This window comes from Cupressus sempervirens, chromosome 7 (genome assembly GCF_028749045.1).
Source record: "Cupressus sempervirens isolate cs-2001-9-10 chromosome 7, ASM2874904v1, whole genome shotgun sequence".
Taxonomy (NCBI): Eukaryota; Viridiplantae; Streptophyta; class Pinopsida; order Cupressales; family Cupressaceae; genus Cupressus; species Cupressus sempervirens.
Genome location: NC_143124.1, coordinates 224,414,092 through 224,427,209, shown reverse-complemented (window position 1 = coordinate 224,427,209; position 13,118 = coordinate 224,414,092). Strand labels below are relative to the sequence as shown.

The window sequence follows — 13,118 nt, the reverse complement described above, 5'->3', positions numbered from 1 at the left end:
AAATAATAGATGACTTATCTATTATTGTAATAAATTTTTTGTTGTCATAGTCATACAAACAGTGTTCCAAAATACTAGTACATTTTTGCAGTCAATAATATATTTTATATTGGAAGCTCCCGCCATAGGTATCCAAAAATTTCACATGAATGGTTATTTTGTATGCAAGGTTCATTTATTGAGAACCCTCACTCAGACATCATGTACTTCATGTTTACTTTTTGTGACACTATAGCAAATAATTTGAGTTCTTTGTCCCCACCTTCATCTCTTTTGGCATTATGCCAAACAACTAATGCCTATTTTGGGATTCCCCAACTTGTTGTAATTGAACTTCTTATATTTAAAGCCATTGAAAATCAATCTTGTATTTGTAAAATTTATTGGGATCCTCATCAAATTTGCCAGATGTTCTTTTTCATAGCCTCTTTATGACATTCTTGGAGCAAACAACAACTACAAGAACATAAAAAAATTAGGTTATAGACACCCTCTTATTCCCTCTCTTTGGAAACAATCTCCTAGTCTGTCACTCTATTTTGAGAGACCTATTTCAAAATTGTTCTTGCTGCTGCCTTCAATATTATATCTCCTTACAAATGACTAGTTATACAACCATGATTTGGTATTTTGCAAACTCACTCATATGCTGAAAAGGAAAGGGAGTCATTTTGTCTCCTCTTCCTTCAAAAATATCTCGACTATTCACTGTAATGTCTAGAATGTCTTATGTTAATGAATAGCAAGGGTAACTACTTTAGTTATCTAGTTCCATATTTGATGTTCAAAATGATTAGTTTTAAATTGGAAATAGTTTTATATTTTGGTTGGGTTTCTAATGATTTGAAATTCTCATTATACATATAGGAAACAAATGAAAATGAAACTCATGTACCTATTGTGGCATCAACATCAACTCCTTAGACTTCAAAAGTTTCCTTAGCCACTACAAAAGGGATGCAAGAAGTTACACTCTTGCTATCCTTAGAAGGTGAAGTCTTCAAGGATGAAATGAGTTTGGCATTCTTTCATTTTATATATAATTGTCCAGAGCAACTGTTTGGCAATACAGTTCAATGAGATTGGAGGAACCAATGTGAACTTAAGAAAGCTGAATTTTGTAATGATGTGATAATGGCATTTGGTGACCCTTGCTTTGATGAGGAATAAATTTTTGAAATTATCCATAAATATGTACATTCTAAAATAGACAATTTAAATTGTAAGTTGAGAAATGACCTTAGTTATCCACGTCCAGCTTGGATTACAGTGCCAGCAACATGGGATGAGCTCATTAAAGATGAAAAATTTATGAGGAAGCCCTATGAAAATCCTAGTTATATACCAGTTTCAATAGGAGGATCTAAAAGAGATCTCTGAGATACAACAAAAGCAACCCAAGCTAGGGTGTCAAAATATTGGATCTCATAAATTAGGATCTGGCAGGTACAATAGCATTCGTGGTGCCTTGGTAAGTGAAGATTTTCATGTTTATTATTTTGTATTTCATAGAAAAGTCATGTCAAACTTGTGATTTTATTATATCTAATAAGTTATTAAAAAAATGGTTATATTTGTTAATGCAGGTTCACCAATTTCAAAAGGAAGCATCATGAGAGGACTTAAAGTTTGTTTTGCTTAATGGTTCTCAATGCCCGAGGAAACATATGCTAGACCAAGGGGATATATTAGCTAGTGGTCATGAAAATGAGGTAAGTTTATTATAATATTTTAAAACTTATGTAATAGTTCAATGAAAGGTATTATGTCAAATCAATCTCTTAAATTATGTTGTGTGCCCAACAATCTAACTTACCGCTGAGTGAGAATGGAGATGAGGTAGGGGAACATGATGAAATATTTGTTGCATAGAACAATTCAAATATCATTATGCAACCTTAGTGAGAAACTATACATAAATCTTAGCATGTTGCAAACAATAATTATCAAGAGGGTTCTCAATGTCATGAACAGATTGCACCCACAATTAAAATGGTGTCTCATAAAAAGAGAACACAAAGAAATAAGATGGATGTGATATAATGTGGATTTAAAAACAAAGATATGTAGTAAAAACATTCTTTTGTCATTGTTATCGATCTATTTACTAGTCTATTTAAGTACGTTGTCATTATTTATTATGTTCATTGTACTAAAAACATTGTAATTGTATATAGTGTTGTGATCACCATAAAGTGCTTTGTTTCTTTTTTTTCTCCTTTCAAAATTGACACTCTAGTATACATCTAATTTCTAGTTATTTGTTCTAGTGTTATTTATAATTTGTTCATTATATTTATGGACTTTTCCATTTATGAGATACTTCATTTGATTAGTTATATTATTTTCTTAGACATCTTTTTTTTCTATTATTTTAGGCTATCAAAGGAAAGTGAAGAATGTGATCTACTTATTTTTTGGTTAAAATGCATCTACATATGGTCTTACTTGGATATGGCATGAAAAAATAGTACAACTTCAACATATTGAAAATTTAGCATTTTTTATTTCACCTTTAATTTCAATTGATTTTCTTTATCATCTTTTTTGGAATGTATCATTATGGCCTCTTAAGTGCTTACATACATATTTCCACCAATTACAATAACAATGATTATATTTTTGGAAAGTATATTATGTTAAACGTAAAAGATTAGTTCTCAATGGTTTATTATTTCATTTATAGCTACTGATGTTTCTCTCAAAATTCTATTCTTTGTCTACATAACTTTGGGTCCGCCATACTATTTTAGAAATTTTCTTGGAATCGAACATGACAATGTAGGTCTTCTATTTTATTTTGCTCAAGCAATACTATCTCACTTTGCACTTGGAATAGACGGTAAACTATCTTATTCTAATTTTTCATTCTCTTATATAATTTTGAGAGACCTGTGGCCAAACATGTAAGATAATATACTCTATTGAACTCATGAATTCAACAATTGGGTATATTTATTATAGAGTTCTATTGATATAATTGTGCACAATTACATTATTAGTGAAGTGGCCTTAATGAGAAATCATTTCAACTTGCTGCTACCACTAACTAGTGTCAGGTACATCATATCAATTTTCCTATTACATTATTATTCAGACTAGTAGATCTAAAATGCAAATATTGATGTTGTGTAGGTCTCAAGAATTTTATGAAGATATTGCAAATAGTGATGTTGAATATATACAAGCAGGATTACTTGATGAATGAGAAACATCCAAAGCAGAAAATGAAGGTATTGAGAAAATTGCCAAGAGGGTTAGGAAATTTCATTTTTCTAAGTTACTGTCAAAATCATTTTTAGATTTCATGCCTCTAGACACCCGGGTTTCATTAGGGCCACAATATTGGATGAAGCAATATTTTATTGATCCTATCAGGGGTATCACTAGTGTCATTTAATGGATGAAAATAGAAAATAATAATTGTTTAGTTAGATGTAAGTAAAATAGTGATCCCTCTCAATGCCCAATATTTTGCATAGGAAGATTAGATGGTCTTATTGCCACTCTTAGAAGGCTTAGTTAAAGCTACCTGAGCAGAGAGCTAGCTGATTTTCTCTCTTTTACAACTATAAACCCATATTTCTCAAATACAACTAGGTAAGCTCCACTTGCTCCAAATTTTTCCATAGATAATATAGGCCCCTTGGAGCCCCCATATTCCCTCGATCATAATGGTGAACCACCATCAACACTAAGTCTCTTCTTGACATTTGGAGGAAGTATGGTGTCTTTGTATGCTTCAAGTTGTTTGTTGAACAATTCCTAGCAGACGAATACTAAGTTTGTTCTGCACATTTGGAGGAAGTATGGTGTCTTTGTATGCTTTAGATTATTTATCAAACAATTTGAAACAAACCAAATATACCACTCTTACTATTCTTCCTTCTTCTCTAAGCTTCTTTGCAGCACTATCACAATGGCATAGCTCTGATCTAGTTCCAATCAAGATAAGCTCTAGTTCATCATTCTTGCAATGATTAGTTATCACATATCCTCCCTTTTCAACACCTTCAGTTGTTGTCCTTGTCAAGCTAGTTTTTCCTTTGATATTACGATGGTAGATGGTCCATCTCTATACTTGATTTCTATGTTCTATGTGCCTATTGTTTCATTTCCATCTGCAAGCCTCAAAAGTAATAAATTGGACATAACTCTAAAGCTTGCAAGTTTCTCAACTAGTTGGTGTGTTTGGCTATCTTCTCTTAGGCTAGTTGAATCATGTGTTAGAATGTACACCACTCCATCATGGCTCAAGGTTGCAAGTAGTATTGAATTCTTCATGTAGTCTAAAAATATGAGGAAGGTTGCACTAGATGGGATCAATCCATTACCTTGTAAAGAAATGCCATTTGAGATTCCTGCCATGGTATGTTCTCTATTACTCAAATGGATGTTCCTGTCCCATGGGGCTTTTGGCTTGAAATCTTCAAATTCCTTAAGAAGACCTTGTTTGAGCTTGCAAGGTCTGCACTTCCTCCTATTAGATCAAGAATGGACTTGGAAATTAGATTCAAACACTTTTTAGAATATCCACGAGTTCCATCTATTACATCAGATTTTGACCATACCTATATTGATCAGAACTAGAACTTTCATTGGTTATATGACCCAAGAAAATATGAGTGCAAATGCTAAATTTTCTAAATTTTATAATTCTTATAGATCCGTGTGCAGTCCAATGTTAAACGTGCAAGAATTAGATCAAATATGGAGACTTAATCATTAATCTTTGATTGCAATTGTAGATGATATACCACTTGACTAAATTATTTAGCAATGTTTTATAGGAAAACTAGGATGCCATTTTTTTTTTTGGAACATTTAGTAATATTTATTAGCAATACTTCACTAAACTCTTTTCTAACATTTTTGTAGGAGTATTATAATGCATTTATTTGTAAAGGACAAGAAATTTTTTGGCTATAGGACTATAGTGGAACACTTGATTCTTAGTAATGAGATATGCCACCTTGAAGAAGAGTTGTGAATTCATTTGCTTCACAAGGATGTTTCTATTTTTATTTTTCAAATGTTACATTCCATTCTAATTTCTTCCTCTAAATTTTTTCTATGGTCTGCTTGCTTCTACATTTCTTTGCATCACCATGAAAATATAGAAGAGCAATAACACAAAGAATGTAAAGATTACATTCAAAAGGGTTCTGCATAGTAGATTTTATTTGTTTTTAGCACAAAGAGGAACTACAAAAAAAAACTCTTGTCTCTCTACTTTCTTTCGCAAATCTTATATTGTGTTCGTTGTGCTTTATTTCCCAACTTTGTTCTTTGATTGCCTGCTATGTTTCTTGAAGCACTCTTCTCCATTTCACAAAGAGGTTATGATTAGGTTTTGTTTTATAGAGGAACTACTCAAAAAATATTGTCTCGCTGCAATTTTTTGCAAATCATATATTGTGTTCGTTGTGCTTTATTTCCCAAATATGTGCTTTGATTGCCTGCTATGTTTCCTGAAGCCCTCTTTCCACTATTTTCCTATCAAGTATAGGAATGGGGAATTATTCTTGCATATTTGGAATGAACATTTGTCCATAATAACATCTTAATTGATCATTTCTTTCAGTTTGCTGGATTGGAAGAAAGAGTGTGTAATTCAAGTTAAAATCCTTTCCAAGAAAGATTATTATTTTCATATCCCAATTTAGATGATATTACATCTACATGCACAAAATCATAAATACACTAATCATAAACTTCACCCAATATTAAATTGTAATTGGAAGAGTTTAGAAAATTTCTTCTCATAACAAATTTTTTCAATACTAAAATTAAATGACTTGCACAAGGGAAGAATATAATAAGAACAAGATGCAATAATTGGTAAAAAATTGAAACATCATTAATAAGAATAGAATTCACAATATTATGACAGTAAACTAACTAATGCCTTCAATATATACCGTACTTATATTGTGGATATCACCCAAGTTAGCCTTACTACTAAATATAAACTACCTATAATAAATCGTAGAATTGAGCATAGAACTTCGTTAAGCTAACAATGGAGTTCAAAATATGGTGATAATAACCAACCAATACTGCAACTATATAACATTTTTATGCCATGGAGACCACCCAAGTCAATCAAACTACATGAATAAATCTATGGACACCAAAAACAATCTTTGTAATATTTTAGATCCTTGTGCAATGTTTGAGGAAGGATGATGTGGCATAATCAAATGTGTACACTAAATAAACCTTTTGTAGCTTTATATATTTTCCTTTATGAAACTTCGAAATTATTAATAATGATGGCACTTTCTAGACCTGGCCAATGCTTCTTTGCCATCCCATCCTCCACCACTAGTCTCAATGATAGACCAAAATTGAAGACAACCAGGTCCATGAAAATACAGGCAACAGTTTAATGCTAAAAGGAGAAATAAAATTAAGAGTCGTCTTCCCAAGTTAAATCCCACATACTGGCATAACGTATGGTCTCTTCCTTAATGGACAATGACGTGGAACGAGCTAAGATGGGTTTTGTTTGTGTATAAAATAACCTATATTTTCCAGTATGAATTTTATGTAAACAATTACCATTTCATTTAGCTGAACACATTTACAATTATTCATCTGTCTATATTTTAGATTTTTTCTTTTTTATTTATATTGTACTATATCCTTATGTGCTCTGTAGGATGGTTATGGCAGTTATTTTACAACATACAAATAGAAATTTGCTTTCATCGATTGGGACTGTTTTAAAAACACACTTTGCTCTAAAATTTTGAAAACATTGCTTCTTAGATAAGGGGATTTTAGATATGTAGTGGAAGTTTCTTGTGTTCATAATGTGGAAGGTACACTTTTACAACCATATAAACATGACGATGTTGTGTTAAAGGATAAAATTACTAATTGATGTTCTAAGATACAAGATTTTTCTTTTGAGAATTCAAATATGGTTCTACCTTCCTCAACAAAGCCTCTTACTACACTGTGTAAATTTCCATTGCTAAGGCATTGGTAGAGTCTCTCATTGCATGAGGAATCACATGATTCCAAGGACAACGTAGAGAAAAAATTTCATAGGAGAAACCAAGATCCCATTATAATAGAGGAAGGATTTTGAAATTCTTAAACTGCAATATCCTTCGTTCCGCGAAAATGAAGCTGTGTTGAATAATTATTTTTGTACTATGACTGTCATTGTATCTATTGTTGACCCCAATGGTGGAGGCATCGTTTGATTCTATAATCACATGATTCCAAGGACAACGTAGAGAAAAAGATTTCATAGGACAAACCAAGATCCCATTATAATAGAGGAAGGATTTCGAAATACTTAAATTGCAATATCCTTCATGTTGCTAAAATGAAGTTGTGAAAAATCAACTATTGCAGTCACTAATTATTAATCTCCTATCATAAACGATTATTAAAACTGCTGACAATAAATTCCCAACTAATATCGAAAAATAACACAACTGCAACTTCACTTATAAAATACGAAAAGAAATGTGGAACACAATGAACACAATATTTTCAGACAAATTGTCCCTAGGAAAACCCCTAAGGGAAACTAGTTCTATAGATGAGGAATTATATTAAACTTCAGCAAATCAAGAGATACAAATTTTCTTGCCTCTCACTAGCAGAACTCTAACAACCTCCTAATTTCTCCCATTGATATTCTCCGCTGCTATCCCCACGCTAACACTGCGCCCTTGATAACACTGCAAGACAATTTGCTATCACTGCAAAATGCTTCTCCAAAACTTGTATCTCCAAATGACCCAATGACCCCTTTTTATACTACCCTATTGGAAAAACCAATGATTGAAATTAAATCAAACCAACGGCTGAGATTAAGACAACTCGACAGCCAATAATAGAATTGGTTGCAAGGTGTCCAAAAGAGAATCACTAAAATTAGTAAATAATTATCCTTGCAACAACCATTTACTAATTCTTGGCAAGTGGACAAACAGTTGTCCAAACTACCCATAACTAATGTTGCTATACATAGATAAGGACAAACAGCTGTCCAAGCTACCCATAAATACAACTACTATTTTCGGGTCAAAAATAACAACTGTCCAACTAACAATAATTAACACTCCCTCTTAACAAGGAAGTTGTTCTATAGGACACCTAACTTATCTTTGAAGAAGATAAATTTTTCCTTCCCTAATGCCTTTGTCAGAATGTCTGCTACTTGCTCATCTGTAGGTATGTACTATAGCTGAACAACTCCCCTTTGTACACAATCTCTGATGAAGTGATATCTGATATCTATATGTTTAGACCTATCATGAAACACTAGATTCTCAGACAACTTGAGGCAACTCTGATTGTCAGAATGTTTCACAGTAGTCTCAACCAAGGCTACTAACAACTTTCGAAACCATATAGCTTCACATGTCGCCATGCTAGCTGCTATGTATTCTGCTTCTGCTGAACTTAGAGCCACAGACTTCTGCTTCCTACTAAACCAAGATACAACTCCTGATCCCAAGCTGAAACAACACCCTAAAGTGCTCCTTTTGTCTGTTGTACTTCCTGCCCAATCTGCATCAGTATTGCCTATCAACTTGATACCTTCACCTCAGACATATCTGATCCCATACTTGACTGTAGCATGCAAGTAATGTAGCACATGCTTAGCCGCTATCCAATGCATTCTCTTTGGTTCAACCATGAACTGACTAAGAGAGTTTATTGCAAATGCTATATCTGGCCTAGTGTTGACCAAATACATAAGTGAACCAATCACCTATCTACATAAAGTGGGACCTACATCCTTCTCCTTAGATACATCATCATGCTCTGTGCTCACCTTCGGAACACCTGTCACTATCTCACGAAGCAATCTAAGTGCTTCATGATGAATATGGCCCATCCTCCTATGCCATAGCTCTCCAAGATCTCTAGGATTACTGTTGCTCATAAGTGCCTTAGGAGTATCAAATTGCAATCTATAAAGGTGACCACTCCTAACTCCAATAGTTATGGGTGATTTCCAATCTTTGTGCTTAAACAACATATTTGTCCCTCTAAAGAGTACATTATACCCCCTATCCTAAAGAATAGAAATCAAATTCATACCTAAGCCTGGCACATATAACACATCATGAAGTGAGATTATCTTTCCATTCTCCCTCTGAAACTGAATAGTACCTTTCCCAATAGGGTTGAGTTTGGACAAGTTTCAAATAGAAATCTGGATGTTGGTGTCCTCCTCCTTGTAACTGGAGAAGTATTCTCTAACTCCTGTCATATGAAATGACGCCCCACTATCTATATACTAAACAGGGTTGAGCTAACCATACAAGCTATGAGTGCAAACTCATCTTCCATTCTACTGGAGAGTTCTTTCGCACTTGCTGAAGCTACCACCTGCTTCTTACCCTTCTTCCTCTCTGGGCAATCACTGACATAGTGGCCAAACTCGTGACATCCAAATCACTTGACCTTAGAAAGGTCCTTTTTTTTTCGGACTTTGTGAATTCGATCCTTTGCTAGATCCCTTCTGTGCTTTCCCTTTACCTACTAGGGAAATGTTCTCTTCTTCCACCTCATTTTTTTGACTCTTGTTGGCCCCATTGACAAGACTTAGTCTAAACTCCTCTTGAGTAAAATCAGTCCATTGTCGATCCCAACTTGGTAAAGTATCTCGTCCACTGATAGCTTGAACGAAGACACTCCATTGTTTAGTAAACCCATTTAGGGCTATTCTCACTAGCTCGTCATCACTAGGGCTATCTCCAACAGCTGCTAACTCATCCTTGACAAGTCTGAGCCTGGTGAGGTAACTTGTTACGTGTTCTCCCTAATTCATCCGGGTATTTTTTATCTTCTCTCTAAGAATCAACTTCCTATTGGTGGTAGCACTCTGGTAGAAATTCAGAATGGTGTCCCACATCTTCTTTGCGGTATCTAGCTCCAAGATATGTGGAACAATATGATCCTTGACACCATCAAGGATTATCCTCCTCGCCTTGGCATCGTCCTTCCTATATGCTGCAACCTGTGTTGCATCCATTGGTATAGGTACAACACTGGTAGCATAATCCTTGATACCATTCTCTTCCAACAATAAAGAAATTCTAACCTTCCAGACACCAAAATTTGAGGCATCATCCAATCTATCCTGATCTCTCAAACCAACTGAAGCCATCTCAAGGGTTTAAAGCAATAATAAATCTAAAGAGATCAAAATTTCTTTCCTAAGGCAAAACTCTTCTACTCTTAACAATGCTTTGATACCATGTGAAAAATAAACTATTACAGTCACTGATTATTAATCTCCTATCATAAACGATTATTAAAACTACTGAAAATAAATTTCCAGCTAATATCATAAAATAACACAACTGCAACTTCTCTTATAAAATATGAAAAGAAATGCGCAACACAATGAACACAATATTTTTGGACAAATTGTCCCTCGAAAAACCCCCAAGGGAAAACCAGTTCTACAGATGAGGAATTATATTAAACTTCAGCAAATCAAGAGATACAAATTTCCTTGCCTCTCACTGGCAGAACTCTGACAACCTCCTAATTTCTCCCACTGATATTCTCCGCTGCTATCCCCACGCTAACACTACGCCCTTGCTAACACTGCAAGACAATTTGCTATCACTGCAAAATGCTTCTCCAAAACTTGTATCTCCAAATGACCCAATGCCCCTTTTTATACTACCCTATTGAAAAAACCAATGACCGAGATTAAATCAAACCAATGGCTGAGATTAAGACAACTCGACAGCCAATAATAGAATTGGTTGCAAAGTGTCCAAAAGGGAATCACTAAAATTAGTAAATAATTATCCTTGCAACAACCATTTACTAATTTTCGGCAAGTGAACAAACAGTTGTCCAAACTACCCATAACTAATGCTGCTATACATAGATAAGGACGAACAGCTGTCCAAGCTACCCATAAATACAACTGCTATTTTCAGATCAGAAATAATAGGTGTCCAACTAACAATAATTAACAGAAGTTGTGTTGAGTAATTTTTTTTTGCACTATACTATCACTGTATCTATTGTTGACCCCAGTGGTGAAGGCATCGTTTGATTCTATTGCAGGTATGGGGTCAGCTACTCCATACACTAAATTAGCTTTGAAGGCCATGTCAAGACACTTGAGATGTTTAAGAGACGCAATCAATAACCAACTTAGAGCCAAAAAAAAAGCATTAGGTGAGGACTTCACTGGACCTGGTACAAGTAGAGGAGAAACTCCAAGATTAAGATTTATTGATCAAAGTCTTAGACAACAACGAGCAGTTTATCGTTTGGGAACGCTTGAACAACGTGCTTGGCGGCCACATCGAGGACTCCAGAGTGTTCCCTGTCTATGCTTCGCACATGGTTATTTGAGCATTTCTTACACCTGTAAGTTTTCAGTCTGTGGCTTTTGCACATCTTTGATTTACTATTCAATACCATAATACCTGTGTATTTAAATAACAAAAGCCCTTTGGCTGTGCACATATTTGATCTAGTGTTTGGGGTTATGGCACCACCATAGTTTAGTTTTTTCACCTAAGGTAGAGTAGCTTCAATTTAAGTTTTCTTTCAATGTTTTCTTACTTATCACTATTTATATTTTCCCAATGATGAAATTTGTGAATAGTCATAAATCTCAATGTTTGTACTGACTAGAGTGGATTATACGGCGTTTACCTATAAACATCAATCTTAGTTATGAGGCCATAAGTTTTGGCAAAAAATTGCATCCTTATTAGATATGAATGTTTATTAAATTCATGCACAACAGGGAGAATCGTAATAACATTTTTAAAAATGTCATTTCTGACTTGCGGGCGATAAACACTGGGTAACTCCCCACCATGGATAAAGGACTTAAATATAGAGATAAATGCCAATATTTCTACCAACATGTGGCATCTTATAAATGTCAAATATTAGGTGTTAATAATAAATTTTAAATAACCTTCATCTTTTTTCACAATGACTTGATTTGTCTATCAGGATTTATCTGAGTATTTCATCCATCTACGAGCAGACTGCGTAAGCATTTTCTTACAATCTCAAAATTTATGCAGTGTAGTATATACCTAACCGTAATTCTCAGATTTGTCCATGGCATAAAGCTGGCTGCAATTAGAATGTGTACCATGTCCCAACTATTTCAATCTCAAATCTGTAATTAATTGTAATCATGTGATTGTGTGTACATACAAACATACATACATACATATATTCCAATGCAGTTCTTTGGATATAGAGGTGCATCTGAACAAGATATTCCCTGATTTACATATTAGAAATAGACAAGTCTTCTTAATCACTTTTAGGGCCCATTTGGTTGCAAGGAATTAGAAGAGAAAATTTGAATGGAAATGGAAATGGGGAATGAGAATAGGAAATTACAATCCAATCCCATTTATCTCTTTTTTGGTTGCACAAACTTGAATTGAAGATTGAAGGTTCTAACCCCATCAAATTTTATGAATGAAAAAGAAAAAAACATAATTTATAGAGGGTTTCATCTTCTCACACGCTTTTTTTAACAAATTCATGGCGTTTGCAAAAAGAATCTTAAGTAAAAAATAATAAAGTGGGTGAATCCAAATCCCCATGGTGTTTGCAAAAAGAATCTGAAGTAAAAAAACAATAAAGCGGGTGAATCCAAATCCCCACATTTAGCAATCGAATTACGTTGCTGAGTGATTCGTTGGCCACTATGCGCTGGTCTTCTATGAGTAGAATTTGAGAAATATATATATATTTTCAGTATCATCAGTTTGAAAATGGCCATGATTTTTCATTTTGCGGAGCTCCAACAGGAAGTTATAATGAAGCAGATCTGAAAACATTTTCAAATAAGAAAAATTCAAAATGGGAATGGGAATAGCAATTCCAATTACAAGTATTTTGGAGAATGGACAAATGCTCATTTTGGGGCAAAGTGGGAATACGTATTCCTATTCTCAATTCCGATTTGGCACACCAAATAGAGAATTAAAAATGAATTCCAATTTTCTATTACTATTCTGATTGTATTCCAACAACCAAACAGACCCTTACTAATTAAATAATGAGAAGTATTCTTAATCTGTTAGAAAGAATATTAGTTTCAGTAATATATTGTAGAATTCGATAGGTAAGAA

The 13,118-nt window shown here is 33.9% G+C and overlaps 1 pseudogene; it reads right to left on the bottom strand.

Moving 5' to 3' along the window:
- Positions 1–3,528: 3,528 nt before the first annotated feature.
- Positions 3,529–13,118, bottom strand: part of LOC149546310 (transketolase-2, chloroplastic-like) — a 37,348-nt pseudogene continuing 27,758 nt past the window's right edge.